Source organism: Cibotium barometz, chromosome 25, assembly GCF_041138505.1.
Source record: "Cibotium barometz isolate CiBa-2024 chromosome 25, ASM4113850v1, whole genome shotgun sequence".
NCBI classification, from domain to species: domain Eukaryota; kingdom Viridiplantae; phylum Streptophyta; class Polypodiopsida; order Cyatheales; family Cibotiaceae; genus Cibotium; species Cibotium barometz.
In genome coordinates, this window is record NC_141070.1 from 40,949,797 (window position 1) to 40,974,416 (window position 24,620).

Consider the following 24,620-nt stretch of genomic DNA (forward strand, 5'->3'; position numbering starts at 1 on the left):
CCCCAGCAGACACAACACACGTATCTAAGTCAAAAGTAGGGCTGATGCATGTGCCTGACAAAAATTAACTCCACCATCACTGGTGGCAAGGCCTTGGATATAGAGGTCGTGGTTTCTATGCATTGCTGGTCAACATGAAATGAAAGAAGCTACTCTAATCCACCAAGTTAAGTAGACCTTGAGTTTGGCTAATGAGAATCTAATGACACTCTACATGTGCCAAAACAACCTAATCATTAGAAGAATTTGAAAAGTGTAATAAAGAATTGAGATAAATCATACAACTGTAGATAAAAGATCAGAATCATGGCCTGAAAATGATTTAAAAACTTGCAGAGAATTTATAGCCCTTCTCTACACTCATAACAGACTCAAAAAGACACCGAAGTACGTGTCTATGAACCCTTAGCATAGGTCATAAGGTTAGGTCAAGGTTATGTAAGGCAAGGGCTAGGATTTCTATCTTTACATGTGTAATGCAATGGACAATTGTGACACTTCATACATCTAACTGCAAAAAGACAATTGTGATCACAGGTAGTCTTGTTGAGGGCCTGCACGAACAGGCACTGGTGATATGTCATCAGGTAAGTTGTGACTGCTAGCTATGATTCAATGACATGCGTGATTGTGATAGATACAAAACAAGTCTCTTGGTTATTATGTAAGGCAAGTGCTAGGAATTTTATCTTTACATAGTGTAATGCAACGGACAATTGTGGCACTTCCTATATCTAGCTGCTATAAATAACTATCCAGTCGTAAATAGCCAGTACACATAGATTTAAAATAAGGAACCTGAACCTGTATCAGCCTGCTTCCCCTCAGACATTTACTCCTTAATGAAGTCAAGGAACCGATGTTTCAAACTAGCCTCCATCCCTCCTCCACCCTATCTTTCCACTTAATGTTATATTCAGGGATCACCTTATTTCTAAGATGCCTCTTCCTGATGAGCTCCGGATCTCCTGGAGTCTACTCACATAGAAAACTAGATGAACTTGCACATTAGGAGGTATTCTAGCTTATAGGCCACCTCACCAGTCCTTTTCAAAATCCAGTAAGGTCCACAGTACCTAGGTGTTAACCACATCAGCTAACATTACTCCGAACGTGCGGCAACACTTTTTGAGCCATACTTTTTGTACTACGCAAAGCACTTAATGTAAATGATTGCTCTTGTGATTGATGATTGCTTGTGTGCTCTCTTCTCTTTGATGCATGCTTGCTTGTGTGCTCTCTTCTCTTTGATGCATGCTTGCTTGAGGATTGTGTGTGAGTGATAGTGTGATGATGCTAGATCTCCTCTCCCTCTCTCCTTCTCTCCCCTTCTCCCACATGCACTCACTCACCAAGGCATTGAGGTAGACATTGAGCTTTCCATAGCTCTCTCCCACTCCCTTGTGGTCACGACGAGGAAGGCAAGGTTGAGGACCCCTCTCTCTCCATAAGAGAGGGTCACTCTACCAAGAGTAGCTAGAGATGCAAGCCGACAAGACCCTTGCATTCTTCCTCTTCTTCTCTCCCTTGTGCAAGGCTCAAGTGTTCCCGAATCTGTGAACATCCTTGGCGTCGCTACCGGGGAAGCACCCTAGCTTAGGACTCCCTTGCTATACTTTGCAATTGGAGTATTGATGACAGAGCCCGGTTGGAATGCAAATCCACTAGTTGGTACTACTTAACTCATGTTTTGTTGTTTAATTGATTACCTTGGTACAATGGATCATGGAGCCACCCTTCAAGCTCAAGTTGCGTGTGTGCAATTACGTATTCTCTTCCATTTCCTTTGATTCAAGCTCTTTCTTCTTGCATTTGCTAAGTTTTTGAGTTTTTGTTCATTCTAGGCATTAATCTCACCATTAAACCTTATAGAGACACCATTAGGCTACATTGAGCATGTCATTAGGTAGATTAAGAGTGCATTAATCTTCATATCAAATCAAAAACCCAAAAAATGCATCATTAAGTAAGGATTAGAGAGACTAAACTTGGATTATTTTGGCCCAAATTGTGAAAGCAGCTTTGGTTTGCTTGCGTGCGTGCTCGACAGAGCCTGCGAACGCACTAGGTTTGAGTGGGGAAAATATCCTCATTAAGAAAAGCTCAGAAAATATTCCTTCCATAAATAGCCATAATGATAAAAATGCCTAAAATCTGAACCATCACGTGGCCCAAAATCCCACCACCGCAGTTGGCAAAGCTATCAAACTGACATACATACATACTCAGCAAAAGATAGCCATGCACGTTCCCTGAGTTGTGAGCGCACGTTTGCAAGTCAAACTGGGACCTGGCCACACACGTGCGCACGTTGCCATGCACGTTCCTTGGATTGTGAATGCACTTTCCAAAGTCAAACAGAGACCTAGCCACGCACATTCCCATCTCATCTAGCCATGCAGGTTCACACATCACCACGCACGTTTCCTGACTTGTGAACGCACGTTCACAAGCCAAGCAAGGACCTGGCCACACACGTTCTCACATCACCATGCACGTTCTCTCAAGTCAAATACACACCTGGCCACGCACGTACCCAAGTGGGCATGCACGTTCTCATCTTGTGAATGCACGTTCGCAAGTCACACAAGGACTAAAAAACCCCAAAAAAATCCACCAGAATCCAGAATTTCTAGGGCCACCTGGCGACTTGTGTCTAAGAAGGATTTGCTCTACTAGAAGAGAGTGCCTCAAACGATGCAGAATCGAGAGCACCATCTCAAAAGGAAGCACTGCACACTTCACAGTCCTTGGATCTCATAAGAGCCAGGCAACCCTAGTAAGAGAATTCAAGCAATGGCAAAAGATGATAGCTTGAGTGAGGCCTATTACTAGGCGCCTATCACCACAAGGCCTCCTATGGACCAAGAAGTCGGAGTACCTAACTCACCTACAACCACTCAAAGGAGTTTTGTAAACGTAATTAGAGACATTATCCTCACGAGACATCCAACTGACGAGTCAAAGAATCATCAAATAAGAGACCGCCAACTATAAAGACCAACCATGGAGCCATCCGTTCTGAATGTGGACCCTAACCAATCTAGTTCAAGAGTAAGCCAAATCAACCCTCGCCGTCACATACCCCTAACACGACTGGCCTCTCCAAGAACTAACCCAATTAACACCCTTGCTGCTAACATTCCTAACCTTGCATAATCTGACCCGCGGATACTCAAGCCCACGAATCTCTAGCAACACCGAAGTTTCCATAATGAAGGTAACGAATTGTGGGTGCCAAAGGAAATACTCTAGGCACAAAGATACTATCGAGGGGCAAACCCAGATCTAGATACCCAAAAGAAAGGAACAGCACAAGCTAGTGACAGCCACACCACCACGCACACCGCACTGGAAGGCAGCAAAAAGCAACCCGGAACCAAAGACATGGTTTGTCAAGGAGTTGTTGTTGGAAGCCCAAGGATGTTATATAGGTCAAACTGTTAGAATTTATGCATCTTGTGAGCAGTCGGCCAGCCCTAGAGGCAATCGGCCAGCTCACTCATGCACTATATAAGGAGTTCCCCCATTATTTACTATTTCATCCACTTCTCTTGCACAAGTTCAACATCTCCTGCTGGCTACTGCCATTGTAAAGCTTCAAGCTAATATTAAAGGTGATCTTGTCCACAAGCTCTCTCTACTCTCTCGTCTTGTTTATGCTTCCGCCTGTGCATTCTCCAACATGGTATCACTCGCTTAGGTTCAGGCTGCTCCATCTTCTGCATATCTGCCCGCCTTCTCATTTGTACCTTGTGTTTTCTGCCCTAGCTCCTCTTGGCTGCAGATCAGTCCCGAACAGTGGCTGTGTTTTCATACACTGCTGCATTTTCTGGTCCAGCCAACCCTTCTCTTGCTGCCGGCCAGTTTGGTGGCTGCGTTTTCTCCTACAGAGGCAAGCCGGCCAGGTTCTTGGCTACGTTTTCTTCTACAAAGGCAAGTGTTGGAGTTTTGGCTGCAAATTCTGCATCGGCATCAGTTGTTGGTGAGTTCTCTTGCATGTGGAGTTGCCAGACAAGTGGTTGTACATTTCCTTCTTCCTCCACGAGTCCCTACCCTGCCGGTAGGTGGTTCCCAGTGGTTTCTTGAACTGTTTTGCTGCTGTCCAGCCTCCTCCTCTCTCAGGTTTTGAGAAGGGGCTGATTGGTTCTGGAGCCTTGCTTCGTTGGAAAGCACTTGAGAGAAGTCTTTGAGAGCTGAGATCTATGTTTCTTGTTGCTGTGGATATGGCTCCCCCCTGTACGAACAAGGATGACAAGTTGAAAGGACCCAACTATGCCCATTGGAAGCTTCAGATGCGGATATGGTTCATTAGACATCCACAAGGGTTTCTGGGATATTGTTCAGGGCACTAAGAGGAAGCCCGAGCGTCCTCAAAACTCCAGGAGGTGGACACGGGATCAAGAGGATGAATTTGCTACGGAATTACAAGACTGGGAGAATCGGACTCGAAGGCACATTCTATGCTTGTGCGGCCCATCACAAAGGAGGTCTTGAAGGAAAATGAAAACGTAGAAAGAATGCCCAAGTAGATGGCTGGAAACAAAGTTTATTTGAATAAGAACACGTGGGAAACCCTTAGGTGCTTACAAGATGCACATAGGCTATTGCAACAGCCAATGATGACAGGTTTTATCAAAAACCTGAGATGATTGAATGAGGAAAGTAGATAGGCCCTGTATAGTCCTAGGGGAGCAGGTCGGCCTGCTGTAACAGACCGACAGCATCAAAGTGGACAAAATAATCATAAATAACCTAAAAATGCTAGAAATCACCAGAATTGGTGCCAAAAAAATAGGTAGACTAAATGCAGATGCAAGGCCTCATAAGTCTAGCCTGTACAAGCATGAATAGACCTAGATATGAGTCCATCTAGAGATGACACTTTCCAACACCTCCTCTTCAGCACTAGATGGGTGGACCAACTCCACCACGCTGCAAAAAATCCTCCAAAGAGTCTGAAGGAACAACCGCCTCATAAAAGGCACAAAGCTCGCGAAGATATGGTACATCTAAATACCAAGAAGGTCTCCGGACGAAGCCACAAGAAGATCGAGAAGATCGAGAAGACGAAACACCAAGATCAATCTGGAGAGAGAAGCCCTTAGGATATGGAACCATAGATGGCTCCAAAAAATGTGGTACCTCCTCTGCATCTGCAAAAAATATCGGGACCAGAGTAGAATCCTCCTCTGAACAAGAAGGAAATGAAACAACCACTGGAACAAACAGATCATCAGTGATAGCTGAATATGCCGGGTTCGAAGTAGAACAGGCTCCAAGATAGTGGAAGATGCCTCCTCTAAAACATAAGAAGGAGAAGCAATTGCCAGAAGAGAAGCCGCCAAAGTAGGGAGCTCCAGAATATGTGAGGATATCTCAACAAAATCATCCACCTGCTCTGTAGAAGAACCATTATCCTCCTCTAAAAGAGAGGAGAGAAAATCTGCAATAATAGCATCAGCATGAAACAGCACAAGGGAAGGAAGATACTCATCCAAAGGGATTAGAGGAACTAATAAGGTCTCTGTCAGAAACTCCTGTAAATAATCCTCCTTTGCGGATAGGGCACTGACTTCTGAATCAGAAGTCTCCTGTATGACCACCAGGATGGACTCATCCTGCTCCTGTGAAGATGAAAGAACAAGGGGATCATAGACAGCAAGAAAAGCCATCTTAGCATGAGACTTCGTACTCTCCTCTGTCGTTGGTGAAGTATCTGAGCCATCTGTCATGGGTGAAGTGTCTGAGCCATCGGAGGAGGACTCCTGCTTTGCTTTAGCTTTGCGGGAAGCAGCCTGTCGGGCAAAACATTTGACCTCTGAATGACCAAGTTGGCCACAAAACTCACAAGAATCCTTCATCCCAGAACCCTTGATGCTGTTAGAATTGTCGGAATCGTCGTCATTGGAAGATGACTTTGTGGTGACTTTCTACTTGTTGTTATTGTAGTTCCCTTTTTCGCCTTTGCCTTTGCCCTTGCCCTTGTCAAAGGCAACAAAAGCAGACTCCGACTTGTCTTTTCCGCGAAGCATGCACTTGTCGTGGAGATAACTCACGACTTCCTCAAAAGGGGGGAGAGGATCACGGAAATAAATATTATCCCTAAAAGAGTCAAAGGAAGTAGGTAACTCACCAAGAAGTTTATGAATGGGATTGTTGATGGTGCTCCCGTACTCCTCAAGTTGCAGCTTGATACAGGAGAACTCTCCAATCTTCTTGAAGGCTTTCAGCTGTTAGGGTTAGGGTTTGGAGGTGCTGCAAATACAAACGTGGAAAGGCAGAGAGAGAACACGATCTTGTTGTGTATTCAGTTGATAATGTGAAGTACAATAGCCACATAATAAAGTGACCTAAAAGATGTGTTCACATAAAGCAAGAGAAAGAAGAAAGAAAGGGAAGGGAGGGTGGGAATCTGAAAATAGAAGAAGCAGACTATCTCAGGGTTCCTATCCTCACCACCTATGAAGAGGGTTTCAGCTAATAACAACAAAACGCAGAAGCTAGGAAAAAAACGCAGCCTTAAGTAGCAAAACGCAACCACTCCGTAGAAAACGCAGCCCTCTAAAGACACCTCAGCTCCTGGAGAGAAAACACTGATGTAGGGTTCTACCACTAGTCTGGGGTATGACCACTTTCACCCAAAAAATATCCTAGATATAGAACATGGGCTCTGATACCATGAAGGAAAATGAAAACGCAGAAAGAATGCCCAAGTAGATGGTTGGAAACAGAGTTTATTGCTGAATAAGAACATGCGAGAAACCCTTAGGTGCTTACAAGATGCAGATAGGCTATTGCAACAGCCAATGATGACAGGTTTTATCAGAAACCTGAGATGATTGAATGAGGAAAGTAGCTAGGCCTTATATAGTCCTAGGGGAGCAGGTCAGCCTACTATAACAGGCCGACAGCAGCAAAGTGGACAAAATAATCATAAATAACCTAAAAATGCTAGAAATCACTAGAATTGGTGCCAGAAAAATAGGTAGACTAAATGCAGATGCAGGGCCTCCTAAGTCTGGCCTATACAAGCATGAATAGACCTAGATATGAGTCCATCTGGAGATTACACTTTCCAACAAGTCTCACCGGCAGTGCAAACTCTCACCAGTGCTCATCAGGTATGGTCTAAATTGGAGGATCTCTTTGCTGGAGATTCGACAATGAGGGCAAGGGCAATTACCTTGCAAGGGCAGCTCTACGGTTTGTTATTTCTTGAAGGCAGTTCCATGCAGTCGTTTCTTATGAAGGCCAAGGTTATCCATGACCAATTACTAGCTATGGGTGCTGCTTTGTCCTCTTCTCAGCGGGCTGCACTTATCCTCACCAAGCTTCCTCCGGACTATGATGTAATTTCTCGATCTTTGCGGTGCCAGGTCACATCCACTCAGTTGGATTTTGATGATCTTAGCGCCCTACTTTTGGAGGAGTCATCCATTCTCGTCTCACAGGGTAAGTTGAAGGTGTCAGTCAACAATTCTGACCAAGCACTTTCCTCAATTCAGAAGAAAGGTCGAAGTCACTGTTGCTCTTGCGGAAAAAGAGGACATCTGTCCAAGCATTGTTTGTCCAAGAAGAAGGACAAGACCAAGGGCAAGGCTTCATCTCATAGAAAAGGCAAAGACACAACACAGGATAGTAATACAGATTCTACTACCTTCTAGGGCTCCGAGGGCGCTTCCGGCTCAGGAGGACCCAGATGGTGTACTTCTCTAGTACACATGTAGTTTTCCCCCATGTGCGTCCAGCTAGAGGAGGCTTGTGGGCGGGAGAGGGAACTGATTACAGCTGGGAACTGATTACAGCTGCACTTTTTGGTGCATGGGGACCGGTTCCAAGCATTAAGACATCTGGCAGGACATGGTTATCTTTTGTATAGCGAAGATTATGAATTGGATCTGTTCCGAGTTCATTGTTCAAGGCTTTTGGGACGTGATGTTTTCCATCCACTGTTGGGGATTATGGGCACAGTGTGTCCAACAGCTCATCATCTATTCCTGGAGTTCAATGCACACTTTTGTGGGAATTCGTGGCCAAGCAAAGTTCCTTGCTATTCGTGGTGGCATTTTGTTTCGAGGAAACAAGTTGGTGGTGCTCTCTCCATGGTGATTCCAGTATTTGCGATGCTCGAGGATCCATGCCACATGGTTGCATCTTCATCAGCTTGAGGATCCATGCCACATGGTTGCATCTTCATCGGCTTATCTTCTTCCAACTCTTGCACTCTATGAGCTGCAAAGGGGGTGTTAGAATTTATGCATCTCACTGTTTCGGGGTTGTACCTTTATTGGGTATTTTATGCATTTTTCCCTATTTATTTGACTTGTGAACAATCGGCCAGCCCTAGAGGCATCGGCCAGCTCACTCATGCACTATATAAGGGGTTCCCCCATTATTCACTATTTCATCCACTTTCCTTGCACAAGTTCAACATCTCTTGCTGGCCTATTGTCATTGTAAAGCTTCAAGCTAATATAAAAGGTGCTCTTGTCCACAAGCTCTCTCTTGTCTTGTCTATGCTTCCACCTGTGCATTCTCCAACACAAACACAACTTTGGCTACCTAAAGCAACGGAGTCAAAACCATCCCATCAAAGAAGGCAACCCCGAAGAGGGGTAGACAATGCAGGAGCTATGAAGCGCGAGGAAGAGGGTCAAATGAAAGGAAAGGCCAGGGCAGGGACAGCACAGGGCCAAGGTGTGAAAGGGGGGAGGAAGCGGCAAAAAGCAAGGGGCAGCCAAGGGAAGGAGGCAGCAGCAGAAGGAAGAAACGTGGGGGGGGGGGGGGGGGACAAACGCTCGGACGATGAAGGGGGGGGAGGGGGGCTGAAGGAAGTGCAAGGGGGGGAGGGAGAAGCTGACGGAGGCGGCTAGCGAGGGTCAAGCAGCAAAGCCGGGGATGGTTGGCGAGAGTAGGAGAGGGGTGCAGGCTGAAACAAGAGAATGAGGGAAGGTAGCACACAAACGCAGGCAGGGGGAGGTGGGGAGGGGAATCTCCAGCTCAAACACCGCTATTGTTCGAGTCGCTTTTCTTTTGCAAGCATGTATGGCAAAGAAAATTAGAGATTATTAATTTAGGGGTTTTACAAAAAAAGTACTTGAAAATAAGTGTCACGACTTAGGATCTATGAAGTCAAGACTATGGACTATGTCATGGCTCATCCCAATCTCATTCCCTCTTTTCAGGATTTTATGGTAGGCACTAGGCCGGTTGGAGTAGCAGTGGATCATGTTGTCTTGTCCTTCACTCTCACATTTCAGTTCAGCCGGGACGGCCATTAGATGAGCTCACTCAGATATTGATAGAGACGCTTCATGTTGTAGCATCAGAGGCATATCCCCATAGTCAGCCTATACGGAGACGATCTGGGAACATGCCCCAAAACAGCTGGTATGATGAGGAGTGCAGAGAGATGAGGATCACATTACAGAGAGAGGTGCTCATGGGTGTTACCACTCACAGACAGTCACGGATTACCTTCCGGCACCTAGTGCGACACAAGAAGAGGGCTTATCTTGCTCAGTTAGAGAGGGATTTGTATCAGTTATTTATGAGTCAGGACTCAAGCGAGGCATGGAGACTATTCCATGAGCATTCACCATCACCAGCCATTACCCCACAGAGATCTGGGGTGAGTATGCAGCATCCCTGTACACAGCACCAGGACAGCCGCCCCTGCCAGACCCATCGGAGCCATGCCCAGAGACGTGTGCTTTCTTAACGGCTGAGATGGTAAGGAAAGCTATTGACAGGATGAGGACTGGGAGAGCATATGATCATGATGGTTTCGTAGCAGAGCACTTTATTCATGCCAGAGATATGCTTGCAGAGCTTATTGCTATGATGTTTAACCGAGCCATGTGTGAGGGTTTTCCTAAGACTTGGAATAAGTCCACGATTGTGCCTATCTTCAAGTCGGGGGATCCCATGCCCGATGGTATGATGATGAGTGCAGAAACCTTTACCGCAGTCTCCGAGTGCAGAGGGCTCGTGGGGAGATCACCCAAAGACAGGCAGGCAGGAGGATGCATACTCTCACCCGCCGTAAGCAGCGAGCTTATGAGGAGGCTCAGTACTAGGACACATATCACATGCTCATGAGCAGAGATGCTGCTGCTTGGAGGAGACTCAGAGAGCCCCGTCCTCCCACACCTATTACCGATCCTCAGACCTGGCAGACTTATGCAGAGAGACTCTATGATGTGCCTGCACAGCCCCCTATACCACACCCACAGAGCCATGCTCCACAGTCTCCACCTTCTTCACCCCACCTATGGTTAGGAGGGCCATATGCCGACTCCAACATGGACGGACGACAGATCATACAAGATTACAGGGAGAGCATCTCATCTATGCTATTGATACATTGGCACCATTTCTTGCTCATCTCTTCAACAGAGCCCTGTCAGAGGGGTTTCCAGCTTTTTGGTTGATGCACACTATTGTGCCAATCCATAAAGCGGGAGATGTGATGCTCACTGACTGTGGGGAGCCCTCTTGTTATAAGGAGGCTTTACAGAGGGCAGACAAGGCTCTTTGGGAGCGTGCTATGAAGTCAGAGATGGATTCTCTGCACAAAAATGGACATGGAAGTTGGTGCATTTGCTTACAGGCAAGAAGGTTTTGCCATGCAAGTGGGTTTACAGGCTCAAAGTTGCACCTGATGCAAAGCCAAGATACAAAGCCAGGTTAGTGGCTAAGGGCTTCAAGCAGGAATATGGTGTGGACTTTGATGAGATCTTCTCTCCAGTGGTCAAAATGACCACACTTAGAGCTGTATTAGCTTTGGTTGCTCATGATGATCTGGATTTGATTCAGATGGATGTGAAGACTGCTTTTCTTCACGGTGATCTCCATGAGGAGATATATATGCAACAGCCAGAGGGTTATGCAGTGAATGGAAAGGAGAAGCTTGTATGCAAGCTGAAAAAGAGTCTTTATGGGCTCAAACAGGCACCAAGGGAATGGTATCATAAATTTGATACATTCATGAAATCCCAGGATTTCAGGAGGAGTGACATAGATCACTGCTTATACACCAAGAAAGCTTTGGATGGCAGTCTATTGATCCTCATCTTGTATGTTGATGATATGTTGATTGCCGAGAAATCTCGTAAAGAGATGGATGCCTTGAAGAAGAGGCTGCATCAGACCTTTGATATGAAGGATTTGGGTGATGCAAATCACATTTTGGGTATGCGGATACTTCGGGACAGAAATCAGCATGTATTATATTTGTCTCGGAAGGAATACATTGGCAAAGTTTTGCAAAGGTTCAATATGGAGGGGGGGAAGAAGACTAGTACTCCTTTGCCTCCATATGTGAAACTCAGTGCTATGGACAGCCCACAGTCGGATAGTGACAGGGCTGATATGGCCAAGATTCCGTATGCTTCAGCTTGTGGCAGTCTCATGTATGCCATGGTTGCTACTAGGCCGGACATTGCCTTTGCAGTGGGAGTGGTTACTAGATACATGGCCAACCCTGGCAAGAAGCATTGGGAAGCAGTGGAAGGTGTCATGAGATACCTGAAGGGCACACAGGATATGTGCATCTGCTTTGGCAAACACAATGCATTAGTGCATGGTTACACGGATTCGGATTATGCTGGTCATCCAGATAACCGGAAGTCTACTACCGGTTATGTGTTGACATTCACAGGAGGTGCTGTGTCATGGATATCCAGGATTCAAAAGTGCACTGCCTTATCTACTACAGAGGCCGAGTATATTGCAGCCACAGAGGCTTGCAAGGAGACACTATGGCTATCTCGGTTAGTGGTTGATTTGGGTTATACAGGGGATATTCCATTGTTGCATTGTGACAGCCAGAGTGCCATCCAGTTGGCAAAGAACCCTATCTTTCATGCAAAGATGAAGCATGTGGATGTGAAGTATCACTTCATCAGAGAGGTGATAGAGAACAAGCTGATTCAGCTTGTCAAGATTCATACGGATGACAACCCGGCTGATCTGTTGACAAAGAGTTTGCCTCCAGAGCGGTTTGCTCATTGCAGACACTTGATGGGCATTGGATGAGGCCAGTTTCAGCCTTGATATGGCCTTGTATATTATCATGTACATGCTGATTTTTTCTTTTCCTTCACTTAAGGGCACATTGCCTTTAAGTGGGAGGTTGTTGGGGTAAAGGCATTATGCCCACCCTTATAGTGTGTACAAGCCCATAAGTTTTATAGTACATAGTACACTTAGTACTTTTAATGTACTAAGTGCACTATGTGCACTAGAGCAAATATACATGTGTGATAGGGGAGTCACACACTCATACTTTGTGAGTTGACTTATCCCCACATGTCTCTCTCTCTCTCTCCCTTCTTCTCTCTGTGTGTCTCCCACATGAAACCCTAACTGTTTCAGCTGAGCTTCTTTAGCTCCCTTCAATCGCTACCTCTCAACACTCCCCCTCAATGATACATTGGAGTGTCCATCAACCAAACATGTGTGCCCGTGTCTACCATCTTAGACACCTAGTCCATTTTGAGCCGACTCGCTCACAGCGGAACCACTGAGTCCGATTTGAACATGGAAGTTCGGGTGGGAACCAACCCATGCGCATGCACCTCACACGTGCATCGCTCATGCACACATCACGCAACAACCATTTCGAGCTTCTTTGATGCAGAGCTATGGCATGCTCGTTTTGGGCATGTAAATTTTCAGAGTTTGATGCTTTTGCAGAAGCATCATATGGTTGATAATATGCCGCCTCTTGAGTCTCCACCAAGACATGTATGTGAGGGGTGTATTTTGGGAAAGATGCAACGAAAACCATTCCCCAAAGATGGAGCTGTTAGAGCTGAAAGTAAATTACAGCTCATACATAGTGATGTATGTGGTCCAATGCGGACACCATCCATAGGGGGGCATCTTTACTTCGTCACATTCATTGATGACTACTCCAGGTTTGCTTGGGCTTACCCTTTGAAAGCGAAAGCAGATGTGTTTACATGCTTTATCCCGCCGAGCTTTTGAGGCATCCAGACAGCTGGCCGAGGCTGGACACACTAGATCTTGGTATGCACAGATGCTACAGTGGTTCTCACATCATGGGATAGACATTGAGCGGTGGCCACCTTTTCAGTATAATCAGTCTGCTCCACGGGGTTTCCTCTCTCTCAATGAGAGGAACAGAGTGATGAGACAGGACATATGGCAGCGCTACATACAGGAGACATGGACAGCACCAGAGAGCCCACTACCACCGAAGATGTTGTATTACAGAGACCACTTTACGAGCATCTCAGGGGATGGGTTTATACAGTGACCGCGGTATATTGATGTATACATGCCACACAGCTCTCGCGTTGCTATTGGACAGCTACGAGTCTCATCACATCAGCTAGAGATAGAGGCTGGGAGAGCGGCACGGGTTCCCACAGCCGAGCGGATATGCAGATTGTGCCGCGAGGAGGTGGAGACTGAGGATCACTTTGTATGTAGATGTAGAGCCCACCAGGGGGTCAGAGATAGTTATGCAGGATTTTTTGAGGATCACTCTTCACTACATCAGTTGATGGAGGCCTCGGACCAGCGACAGCTTGGCAGACTACTACTAGAGCTTCATAGTTCTCGAGAGAGACTCCTCCAGACACCCGCTCCCACTAGGGGTGGGAGACAGTCCCAGCTCACAGATTTCTTCCAGAGAGCTATGCCAGTGCCAGCTGATGTACCACATGGGGTGACCGCACTGAGAGCAGAGGAATTGAGAGCCAAGAGGAGACCTAGACAGACTGGACACAGAGCACCCCGACTCCGTCACCGAGAGATAGCAGCTATCCGGATGAGACACCAGATGGAGACACAAGAGAGGCTAGCTCGCTTTCATTCAGACTCAAGGTACATGTTCACGCCACTCACAGCCTCAGCATCGGCGATGTATGATATCTTATATCCCTCTTATGGCACTGGATGGAGTTAGACATAGATCTGCATAGCATGCTTGTACCTTCCCTTCAGCATATAGAGATGCATCTTGCCTTAGCATTCCATCCACATCCCCACCCCCCTTTATATTGTTTGTATATGGGCTCCATTGATCCATGATGATTCACAGTTGTATCCAGACACATGCACACTTTTTCTTTTCTTTCTTTTCATTTTCTTCCGATGACCAGAAGACCTTTCGCCCCCCCCTCCTGCTCCCTACCTGCGCCCCCTCCCACGTTGCCTGCCCTTCGCTCTCTCTCTGCCCTCCCCCCGTCTCTCTCTCCTGCGCATCTCTCCCTCCCCTCCCTTCCACCTGTGCGCCCTCTTGCCCGCCTGCACCCCGCCCTTTGTCCCCTCCATCTCTCTCTCTCCCACATATTTACCTGCTCCTTTCAAACATTTCCTCCCTCTACAATGGGGGGGTCTGTAGATGACAAAATCAGCCAGCTTGATCATATCCTTAGGGATCTTATTAAGGACCAGAAGAAGACACTGGACAGCACCATCACCGCCATCAAGAAGGACTTATTGACGCGCATGGGGAAGCTGGAGGCCGAAGCCGAAATATGGAAGGAAGAGTAGCTTACCATGCAAGAGAAGTGGGAGAAGGAAAAGCTCGCCATGCAGGAGGAAATCAACCTTTTGAAGGGCGAAGTGGCATCCTTACGCGATCGTCCACGAGAGGAAGGAGAGACTCTTGAGGTGGACAAAGAGGCAATCAAAGAAGAGATCACCAAAACCCTCACCCACACAATCGAGGGGAAAATGGAGGCGGCCCGCGAAGGATGGGTAGAAGTGATGAAGAAGAACATCAAAAAGGAGGTGCAAGAAGATGTACAAGTGATGAAGAAGAACATCAAGAAGGAGGTACAAGAAGATGTACACATGATGCAGTCCACTCTAGATAAAGAGAAGATGCGACGGATCCGGCGCCTCAACATCCGAGTCACAGGGATACCAGAGAGCACTACCTCCACGCCCGAGATTGACGGGCGGAACCTATGTACCAAGGTAGGACTAAAGGAGGATGAGCCGCTCCCATTCACTAGAGTATGGAGGACAACCCCAAAGGACTCCACCAAAGGCAAGGCCTTAGTGCTACAGTTCTCGGACGAGGAGAGTAGGATGAGCTTTATGAGAAGACAGGCTATCTTGAGGAGCTTGCCAGGGGACCCCATCTACTTCGATGATGACCTCACATGGATGCAACTGGAGCACAGAAGATTATGCATGCCGAAGATCAAGGCGGCACGCAAAGAAGGGAAGAAGGCACATTATAGGGATGGTCACATCTACATTGATGGGAAGAGGGTCGAATAGCGCCATCTGGCCTATGAGACACGGAGGAAACAACATGAAGACAAAGAGATACACATAGCAATCTGGAACTGTAATGGAGTCCTATGGACACATCCAGGGAGACTTGAGGAGGTGATGGAGGGCCGGGATATCATCTTGATGACAGAGACACATGAGAGCCCGGAGAGGGGCTTACCACGGGTTGAGGGTTATCAGTGGGAGTCAGCTCACCGACAGGGGATGAGACAGGCCACCTCCCGAGGTTCAGGAGGTATTGCAGTGCTTTTCAGGCATGGGTTACATGAGCATGTTCGAGTCGTAGCACGAGACTCGGAGGCGAGATACATGTGGATTAGCTTACGCCTCTCGGAGACCAGCTGGATTTATATCGCCCTTTGCTACTTTCCTCCGAAGGGGTCGCGGTTTGCCACCACCGAGGAGCCGGGTGGAGGAGAGGCTAGTGAGTCTCCATACTCTGTCTTATCTGAGGAGATCTTACACTATTCGACACTGGGAGAAGTCTTCTTGATGGGGGACTTCAATGCACGGACTCAGAGCAGACAGTGCAAGATCTATGACTTTGAGGATCCCCTGAGACTAGAGCCGCTAGCTACAGAGGATACAGGGACCACTCGGATCTCCGCTGGTGGAGGAGCTGACAGCACTGGATATGGGCAACATTTGCTGGAGCTTGGGGCCCGACACCATCTCGTTATTTATAACGGGATGACTTAGTGGCCAGATTCAGGTGGGTTGACTTGCTTTCCTTAGGGAGGCGGTAGTAGTACAATGGATTATGTGATGGGATCTCGGGAGGCAGCACATATGGTGTCTCACTTCACCGTACCACCATGCCCCATTGGGGCGGATCATACATACCTATCCCTCACTTTCAGGAGCTTATTGGAGACCCACCCACCCATCATACAGCCACCACGCACTATTTTTCACTTCACTCAGGACCTAGCCGAGGTGTACGACTATTTGCTGCACCACCTATGGCAGTGGAGGCATTGTTCCAGACGATCTCCTTTATATACAGGATGAGGGAGATGCCCATGGAGAGATTATCCCGCCGAGCTTTTGAGGCATCCAGACAGCTGGCCGAGGCTGGACACACTGGATCTTGGTATGCACAGATGCTACAGTGGTTCTCACATCATGGTATAGACATTGAGCAGTTGCCACCTTTTCAGTATGATCAGTCTGCTCCACGGGGTTACCTCTCTCTCAATGAGAGGAACAGAGTGATGAGACAGGACATATGGCAGCACTACATACAGGAGACATGGACAGCACCAAAGAGCCCACTACCACCGAAGATGCTGTATTACAGAGACCACCTTACGAGCATCTCAGGGGATGGGTTTATACATCAACCGCGGTATATGGATGTATACATGCCACACAGCTCTCGTGTTGCTATTGGATAGCTACGAGTCTCATCACATCAGCTAGAGATAGAGGCTGGGAGAGCGGCACGAGTTCCTAGAGCTGAGCGGATATGCAGATTATGCCGCGAGGAGGTGGAGACTAAGGATCACTTTGTATGTAGATGTAGAGCCCACCAGGGGGTCAGAGATAGATATGCAGGATTGTTTAAGGAGCACTCTTCACTACATCAGTTGATGGAGGCCTCGGACCAGCGACAGCTTGGCAGACTACTACTAGAGCTTCATAGTTCTCGAGAGAGACTCCTCCAGACACCCGCTCCCACTAGGGGTGGGAGACAGTCCTAGCTCACAGATTTCTTCTAGAGAGCTATGCCAGTGCCAGCTGATGTACCACGTGGGGTGACCGCACAGAGAGCAGAGGAATTGAGAGCCAGGAGGAGACCTAGACAGACTGGACATAGAGCACCCCGACTCCGTCACCGAGAGATAGCAGCTATCTGAATGAGACACCAGATGGAGACACACGAGAGGCTAGCTCGCTTTCATTCAGACTCAGGGTACATGTTCATGCCATTCACAAGCTCAGCATCGGCGATGTATGATATCTTATATCCCTCTTATGGCACTGGATGGAGTTAGACATAGATCTACATAGCATGCTTGTACTACCCCTTCAGCATATAGAGATGCATCTTGCCTTAGCACTCCATCCACATCCCCACCCCCCTTATATTGTTTGTATATGGGCTCCACCGATCCATGATGATTCACAGTTGTATCCAGACACATGCACACTTTTTCTTTTGTTTCTTTTCTTCCGATGACCGGAAGAACACAGTTGTATTATTTTTTGTCTCATAGGCCGACTTTGGCCTCTCGTAGACGTTAATATAACTTTCTTTCTTTCTTTCTTTCTCTCCTGAAGGTCAGCACCATGTTGAGACCACACTCCCAATGTGTGTGGCTGGGCTACTACTGGTGCCAATCTCTGGAAGAAGTTAGTCAACTGGGACTGTCTTCCTCCGCTATGATGTGCGGGTGTTTGAAGTAAGATCTCCCTGTCTCTGTAGTGCTAGTAGTAGTCTGCCTAGCTGTCTCTGGTCCGATCTCTCCCAGATCTGTCTAAGTGATGTGGTCCCTCTAAAAACCTCAGGATAGCATGCTTTGATCTCCTGCAAAGCACCACACTAGCAAACAAAATGCTCCTCTGTCTCTACCCCCGTCCGGCATAATGTGCAAATGCGCTCTGCTCGAGGGATGCGTGCTGCTCTCCTTGTCTCGATCTCTAGTTGGTGTGATGAGACCCTTAGTCGCCCAATGGCTACTCTGGCTCCATGTGATAAGTGGACCTCCAAGTATCGTGGTCGTTGGATGAAGCCGTCTGTGGAGGTGCTCAAGAAGTGGTCTCTGTAATAGAGCATCTTCGTCGGGAGTGGCTGATTGGGAGATAGCCAAGTCTCCTGTATGTGGCCCTGCCAAATGTCATGTCTCATGACTCTGTTCCTCTCTGTCTGAGAGAGGCGTCTGTGTGGTGCAGCTAGGCCATATTGTAAGGGTGGTAATCTCTCAATATCAATCCTCTGTGATGATATCCACTGTACCACCTGGGAGTACCATGACGAGGTATGTCCCTCCTCAGCAAGCTGTCTGGATGCCTCAAAAGCAGCCCGAGATACCCGATTTAGTGGGAGCTCCCGCATCCTGTGTATAAAAGATATAGTTTGGAACATGGCCTCTACTAACATAGGTGGTACTGCAAACTCCGCTCGAAGGATATCATGTGGTACTGAAGGTTTGCTGCGGATCATCCGTGAGAGCATCAAAATCTGAGGGCGCTCTATCTGTGTCCATGAGGATGTAGCCAAACCTGGTGCCCATACTGTTGCTGCATACATCAATGCTGGAGTAACTAGTGTATCAAATAGCCACCCCTTAGTACAGGGCTCCTGGAAGTGTGCCTGGTGACACTAGCGTTCCAAAATTGCTAGTGCTGCGTACCCTCGTGTCACTCTGTCTCTGGCTGCGTGTGCCATAGAGAATCTCCCTGATGAGCTGGTAAATGTGACCCCAAGGTATACATATGAGCCCACCACCTCTACCTGTCCCCGGGCTAGTGTAAGGATAGTCTGGCATCTGACTGCTGATGTATGAAAGACCATAACCTTGGTTTTCCCAAGATTCACTGTGAGTCCTCGCTCCGCACAGAAAGTATCCAGGGCCTGTAGATGCCTTTGTAGCCCTGTTCGAGTATCCGACACAAGAATGATATCATCAGCATGTAATAGAATGTGTACAGTCGTACCTGAGATGTCAATCCCAGAGCCTCCTCCGTGTATGATGTAGCCTGCTACCTCGTCGATGTATAAGCCAAAGAGTGTCGGGGAGAGAGGGCAGCCCTGCTCCACACCAATGGTGCTGGCAATCATATCTGATAGTCCCCCTGGGCATCTAACTCGTCCAAACACTTGCTCATATAATCTGTAAATCCCCCACATCATGTCGGGGGGGTATGCCCAGTGTCTGTAAGCGGTGGAAGAGGCGCTCTCTCGGGACTGTGTCGAAGGCTTTGCGGAAGTCCACAAAACAGCAATAGAGTCTCTGTCTCCGTGCCCGAGTTTGGTCAATCAGGCATCTCAGGGTGAAAATGTGATCAATAGTAGAGAAGGCTCGCCGAAAACCTGCCTGACCAGGGGCACGAAGCCCCTCCCTCTCAGCGTGTGTGCTCAATTCTGCCTCCAGGATAGCCCCATAGAGTTTGGCAAAGGTATGACCAATCATGATAGTCCTGTAATTACCGGGGTCCAACATGTCCCCAGCTTTGTGGATCGGTACAATAGTGTGCATCGTCCACTCGGCTGGGAAACCTTCTACCAGAGCCCTGTTAAAGAGGTAAGCAATAAAAGGAGAGAGTGTGTCAGTTGCATAAATGAAATGCTCACCCTGTAAGCCGGTGTGATCCTCAGCTCTCCCATGTTGGAATCTATGTATAGCTCGAGATACCATATCGGTAGTAAAGAAAACCGATGAGGTCGGTGGAGTCTCGGTGGGGCGAGGGATGAGTGGCTGGTGCGGAACATCATAAAGCCCTTCTGCATAACTCTGCCAGCGTTGAAGATCAGTAATTGGGGTGGGGGGGCGTGGCTCTCTGAGTCGTCGCCAAGCAGTGGCTGCATCTTTGCTCATGAGCATGTGGTAGATGTCCCAGTATTGAGCCTCCTCATATGTGCGTCGCTTACGGCGTGTAAGAGACGGCATCCGTCTACTGGCTTGCTGCTGTGTTTTTTCCCCTTCGCTATCCGGGCTAGGAGATGTCGATGAAGCTCTCTGCACTCATTATCATACCATCTATTCTGGGGCATGTCCCCGGATCTAGGTGGCTTCCCTGTCTGGAGATGGTGTGGAAAGCTGTGGCTAGCTGCTGTGTGCAGTATGTGTGAAAGCTAACCTCTGAGAGCTATAGGCTAATCCACATGTAGCGTGCCTCTGGGTCTCTCGACACCACCCTGATACGCTGGTGTAGTGCTCGTCTGAATAGTATAGCGATCCCACCTGAGCCTCTGGAAGTGCCATGTCGCATCCCTTGTCTATACACTGATTCCCACTGGTACCCTGCTACCCGTGGTAGGCCTCTCTCTGGGCTTTCATATGTGTCTCTGTCAGAAACATGATGTCCCAGTTCTCCATAACCTCCTCTGGTCTGCTTGGATGTGTCCATAGAGCCCCATTGCAGTTCCAAACTACTGCATATATCTCGTTGTGCTTCTTGATAATTTCCTGTGTCCCATAGGCCATATGGCGCTATGCCACCATCTTGCCCTCTATGTATACATGGCCGTCTCTGTAATGTGCCTTTTTCCCTTCAACACGTGCTGCTTTAATTTGTGGCGTGCATGATTTCCTATGTTGTCTCTGCATCCAAGTTAGGTCATCATCAAAGTAGATGGGGTCCCCTGGTAGGTTTCTCAGAATAACTCTCTGTCTCATGAAGGTTTGCCTGCTCACTTCGTCTGCGAACTGTAGCACTAGGGCTTTACTTTGGGTGGGGTCCTTGGGTGGGGCTGTCCTCCATATCTTGGTGAATGGAAGTGGTGCATCCTCCGCATGGCCTAATTTTATACATAAGTTTCGGCCGTCCGCCTCCGGGGTGCACCCCTCTGTCTCTAGAATACCTGTCACGCGTATGTTCAGGCGACGGATTCTCCTCATCTTCTCTTCATCTAGTGTGGATTTGACCATGTGCGTGTCCTCTTGTACTTCTTTCTTAATGTTTTTCTTGACCACTTCCACCCATCCTTCTCTTACTGCTTCCATCTTGCCCTCGAGGGTTTTGGTAATCGTCTGGGTGAGCTCCTCCTTCATGGCTTCTTTGTCTGCCTCGAGGATTTCCCCTTCTTCTAGGCGTTCATGCAATGAAGCTACTTCGCCTTTAAGCTGGCCAATCTCCTCCTGCATTGTTTCCTTTTCTTTCTTCCATGTTTCTGCCTCGGTCTCCAGCTTAGCAATGCGATCGAGGAGGCTCTTCTGGACAGTGTTGAGGTTGCTGTCCGTGGTTTTCTTCAAATCCTTCAGCATCTTTTCGAGCTTTTCCATACGTGCCTCCATGACGTTTCTTCTGTCGTTAATCCTTGTGGGCTGTGACTGTTACTTCAGCAGACCAGGGTACATCTCAGCGAGCGGAGGAGATTCGAGCTAGGCGACAACCCAGACTAGCCGGCTACCAGACACCACGGCTACACCATAGAGAGATCGCGGCCATCCGGTCTCGACACCAGCAAGAGGTCCAGGAGCAGCTGGCACATTTTCGCTCTGATCCAGGACGCATGTTCCAAACATTTACGGCATCCTCAGATCGGATGTATGACATATTGTACCCAGACTATGGGACTGGATGGAGTTAGGAGTAGATAACATATCATACTTGTATCACCCCTTCAGCATATAGAGATGCATTAGTAGCCCTAGTACTCCATCCACACCCTCTCGTTTGTACACCACCATTGAGTCCCCTATGGTCGTGTTGTCATACTTGTACATTTTATTCTCACTCCACATTTTCCTTTTGATGACTGGAGGAACATCATTGTACTACTTGTTTGTCTCATAGGCCAATTTTAGCTTTTTGCAGACGTTAATATATTTTTCTTTCTTTCTTTCTTTCTCTCTCTCTCTTCGTTGTTCGCCCCCCTCTGCGCCCCCCTGCCCCCTCTCTCTCTCTCTCTCTCCGTTGTTCGCCCGCCTTGCCTGGGCTCTCTTTCTTCGAAACCTATGTCGCCTCCCTCTCCCGCCTTCTCTCTCTCTCTCTCTCTCTCTCTCTCTCTCTCTCTCTCTCTCTCTCTCTCTCTCTCTCTCTCTCTCTCTCTCTCTCTCTCTCTCTCTCTCTCTCTCTCTCTCTCTACCTGCCTAGGCTCTCTCGCGCTGCCTGCCTGTGCTCTCTCGCGCTGCCTACCTGCGCCCGCCCGCCCGCCCCCCCCCGCCCCCCGCCCGCCCCCCTACGCCCTTCTTCGCTCTCTCTCCCGCTGCCTGGCCTTCGCCCCCCCCCCCTCCCCCCTCTCTCTCCTGAAGGTCAACACCATGTTGAGACCAACCCTGGTCTGCTGAAGTAACAGTCACAGCCCACAAGGGATTAACGACACAAGAAACGTCATGGAGGCACGTACGTATGGAAAAGCTCGAGAAGATGCTCAAAGATTTGAACAAAACCACGGACAGCAACCTCAACACTGTCCAGAAGAGCCTCCTCGATCGCATTGCTAAGCTGGAGACCGAGGCAGAAACATGGAAGAAAGAAAAGGAAACAATGCAGGAGGAGATTGCCCAGCTTAAAGGCGAAGTAGCTTCACTGCGTGCCTCCTGCATGCCCTCTCTACTCCCCACATCCAGCGCCTTTCTTTTTTTTTTTCTAGCCTCCTTGGTGCGCCTGGAAAGATTATTGATACTCACCCTTTGGGGCGCGACTACTACTAGGTTGAGTTTGACTCACCAACAGGGTCAAACAAAGTCATGCACCTGAGCCCCGTCGCACTACGTACAGCCTAGGCCTTCTTTGCAAGGTGGCAGCACGGCTTCGACCCAGCATCCTATGGACTTTATGTACTTGAGAAATCCATCTAGCTACATCCAAGTGTGGCTTCCTAGGGGGAAGGCTTCATCGGAGAAGTCTTCTGAGAAGACGCCTGACTCAGACCGCGAGAAACTCAAGGCAGAGAGGACCTGTAATGATTGTGGCGAGAAAGGTCACTATTGGAGGCAATGTCCCAAGCGGAGCACCGAGAAGGGTGCCGAATCCTCAACAGCAACCGTGAAGACTCCAGCTTTTGTGCACATGGAGGTTATGGACACCGGTGTTTCATTTTCTTCGTGCGAGGAGGAGGTTGGAGGACTCTCCGCTTCGGATACTCGGGAGTGGATTCTAGACAGTGGTGCTTCCAAGCACATGACTCCTTCCCCTTCAGCTTTACAGGATATCTATAGGTATTCTGGTCACATTCTTACTAGGGATACATCTACTATCCTAGTTCACAGCGAGGGCAGGTTGGCAGAGGGGGGAAGCATTCCTCCCAGGTGTTGTATGTTCCATCACTTGGTTTTCATCTGTTGTCAGTGCATCATGTTTGCAAGACTGGCATACGGGTGGAGTTTAATGAGCATTTTGTTGCTCTCCGAGACAAGGCAACAGGCCAGGTAGTTTGGGAAGGCAGAGTGGAGAATGGAGTTTACAAACTTTCAGCACTCTCTCTCCCATGTCCTTAGTTTTGTGATGAGTGGCAGTCTGGTAATGGCCACTTAAGTGTGGATACACTGCAGATGCAGGCTTCCCGGGACCAGATGGTGGATAGCTTGCCAGTTGATGGCAGCAGTTGGCAAGAACTTTTCAATACAGATGTTGGTAGTTCTTGTGTTCATCAGTCAGAGGAAACTTTACAGGTAACCTATGCTCTGATGTCTCGTGGCATTCGGGACAAAGAAATTCATGTAGTTAAGGAAGCTCTTTCCACGGGGACCTATTGGAAAGCCAAGAAGGTGGCAGTTAATTACTTGCAGAAGGAGGTGGATGTTGCACATGTCAGAATGCACAGCGGAAGACTAGCGCACGTAGGAGATGCATCTGTCAGAATACGCAACAAAGATGATGACCAGATCTAGGAACACGAGCAAAACGCAATATGCAGAAAATAACAGCACAAGAGAGAGAGAGAGAGAGGCGTGTAACTCTGCTCTATATACACAAGAAGAATCCCGGAATGATACAAAATGTGGCAAGGGACTGGGGGCCATTTTATATGGCCCCCCTACAACAGCAGTCGGCCTGCTGTAGGCAGCCGACAGAGCATAAAGCTCCACGACCATCCATGAGGACCAGTCGGCCAGAAGCATGGTGTCGGCCAGCTCATCTGGGGGATCGTGGACCTGAAGCAACACAAACAGCCAGCAGCAGCATGTCAGATGCAGTCGGCCAGCTTCAAAGGTCCACCTTCCACCACGGGGCTGCCACCCAACCCACAGAAAAATCCATCATCAGTACTGGAAAGTTCCTGCCAACTGCTGCCATCAACTGGCAAGCTATCCACCATCTGGTCTCCGAAAGCCTGCACCTGCAACGTATCCACACTTAAGTGGCCATTATCAGACTGTCACTCATCACAAACCTGAGGACCTAGGAGAGAGAGTGCTGAAAGCTTGTACACCCCATTCTCCACTCCGCCTTCCCAAACCACCTGGCCTGTTGCTTCGTCCCGGAGAGCAACAAAATGCTCATCAAACTCCACCCGTACGCCAGTCTTGCAAACCTGATGCACTGACAGCATATGAAAACCAAGTGACAGAACATACAACACCTGGGAGGAATGCTTCCCCCCTCTGCCATCGGGAACGGTCTCCATCCTGCCCTCACTGTGAACTGGGATAGTGGATGTATCCCCAGTAAGAATGTGACCAGAATACTTGCAGAGATCCTGTAAATCAGAACGGGAAGGAGTC

At 48.2% G+C, this 24,620-nt stretch overlaps 1 protein-coding gene across 1 annotated transcript in view; it reads right to left on the bottom strand.

The window, feature by feature from the left end:
- The window catches only part of LOC147624568 (acyl-CoA-binding domain-containing protein 6-like), a 45,083-nt gene that overhangs the window by 13,362 nt on the left and 7,101 nt on the right, over positions 1 to 24,620 (bottom strand). The gene's annotated exons all lie outside the window — the stretch shown is intronic.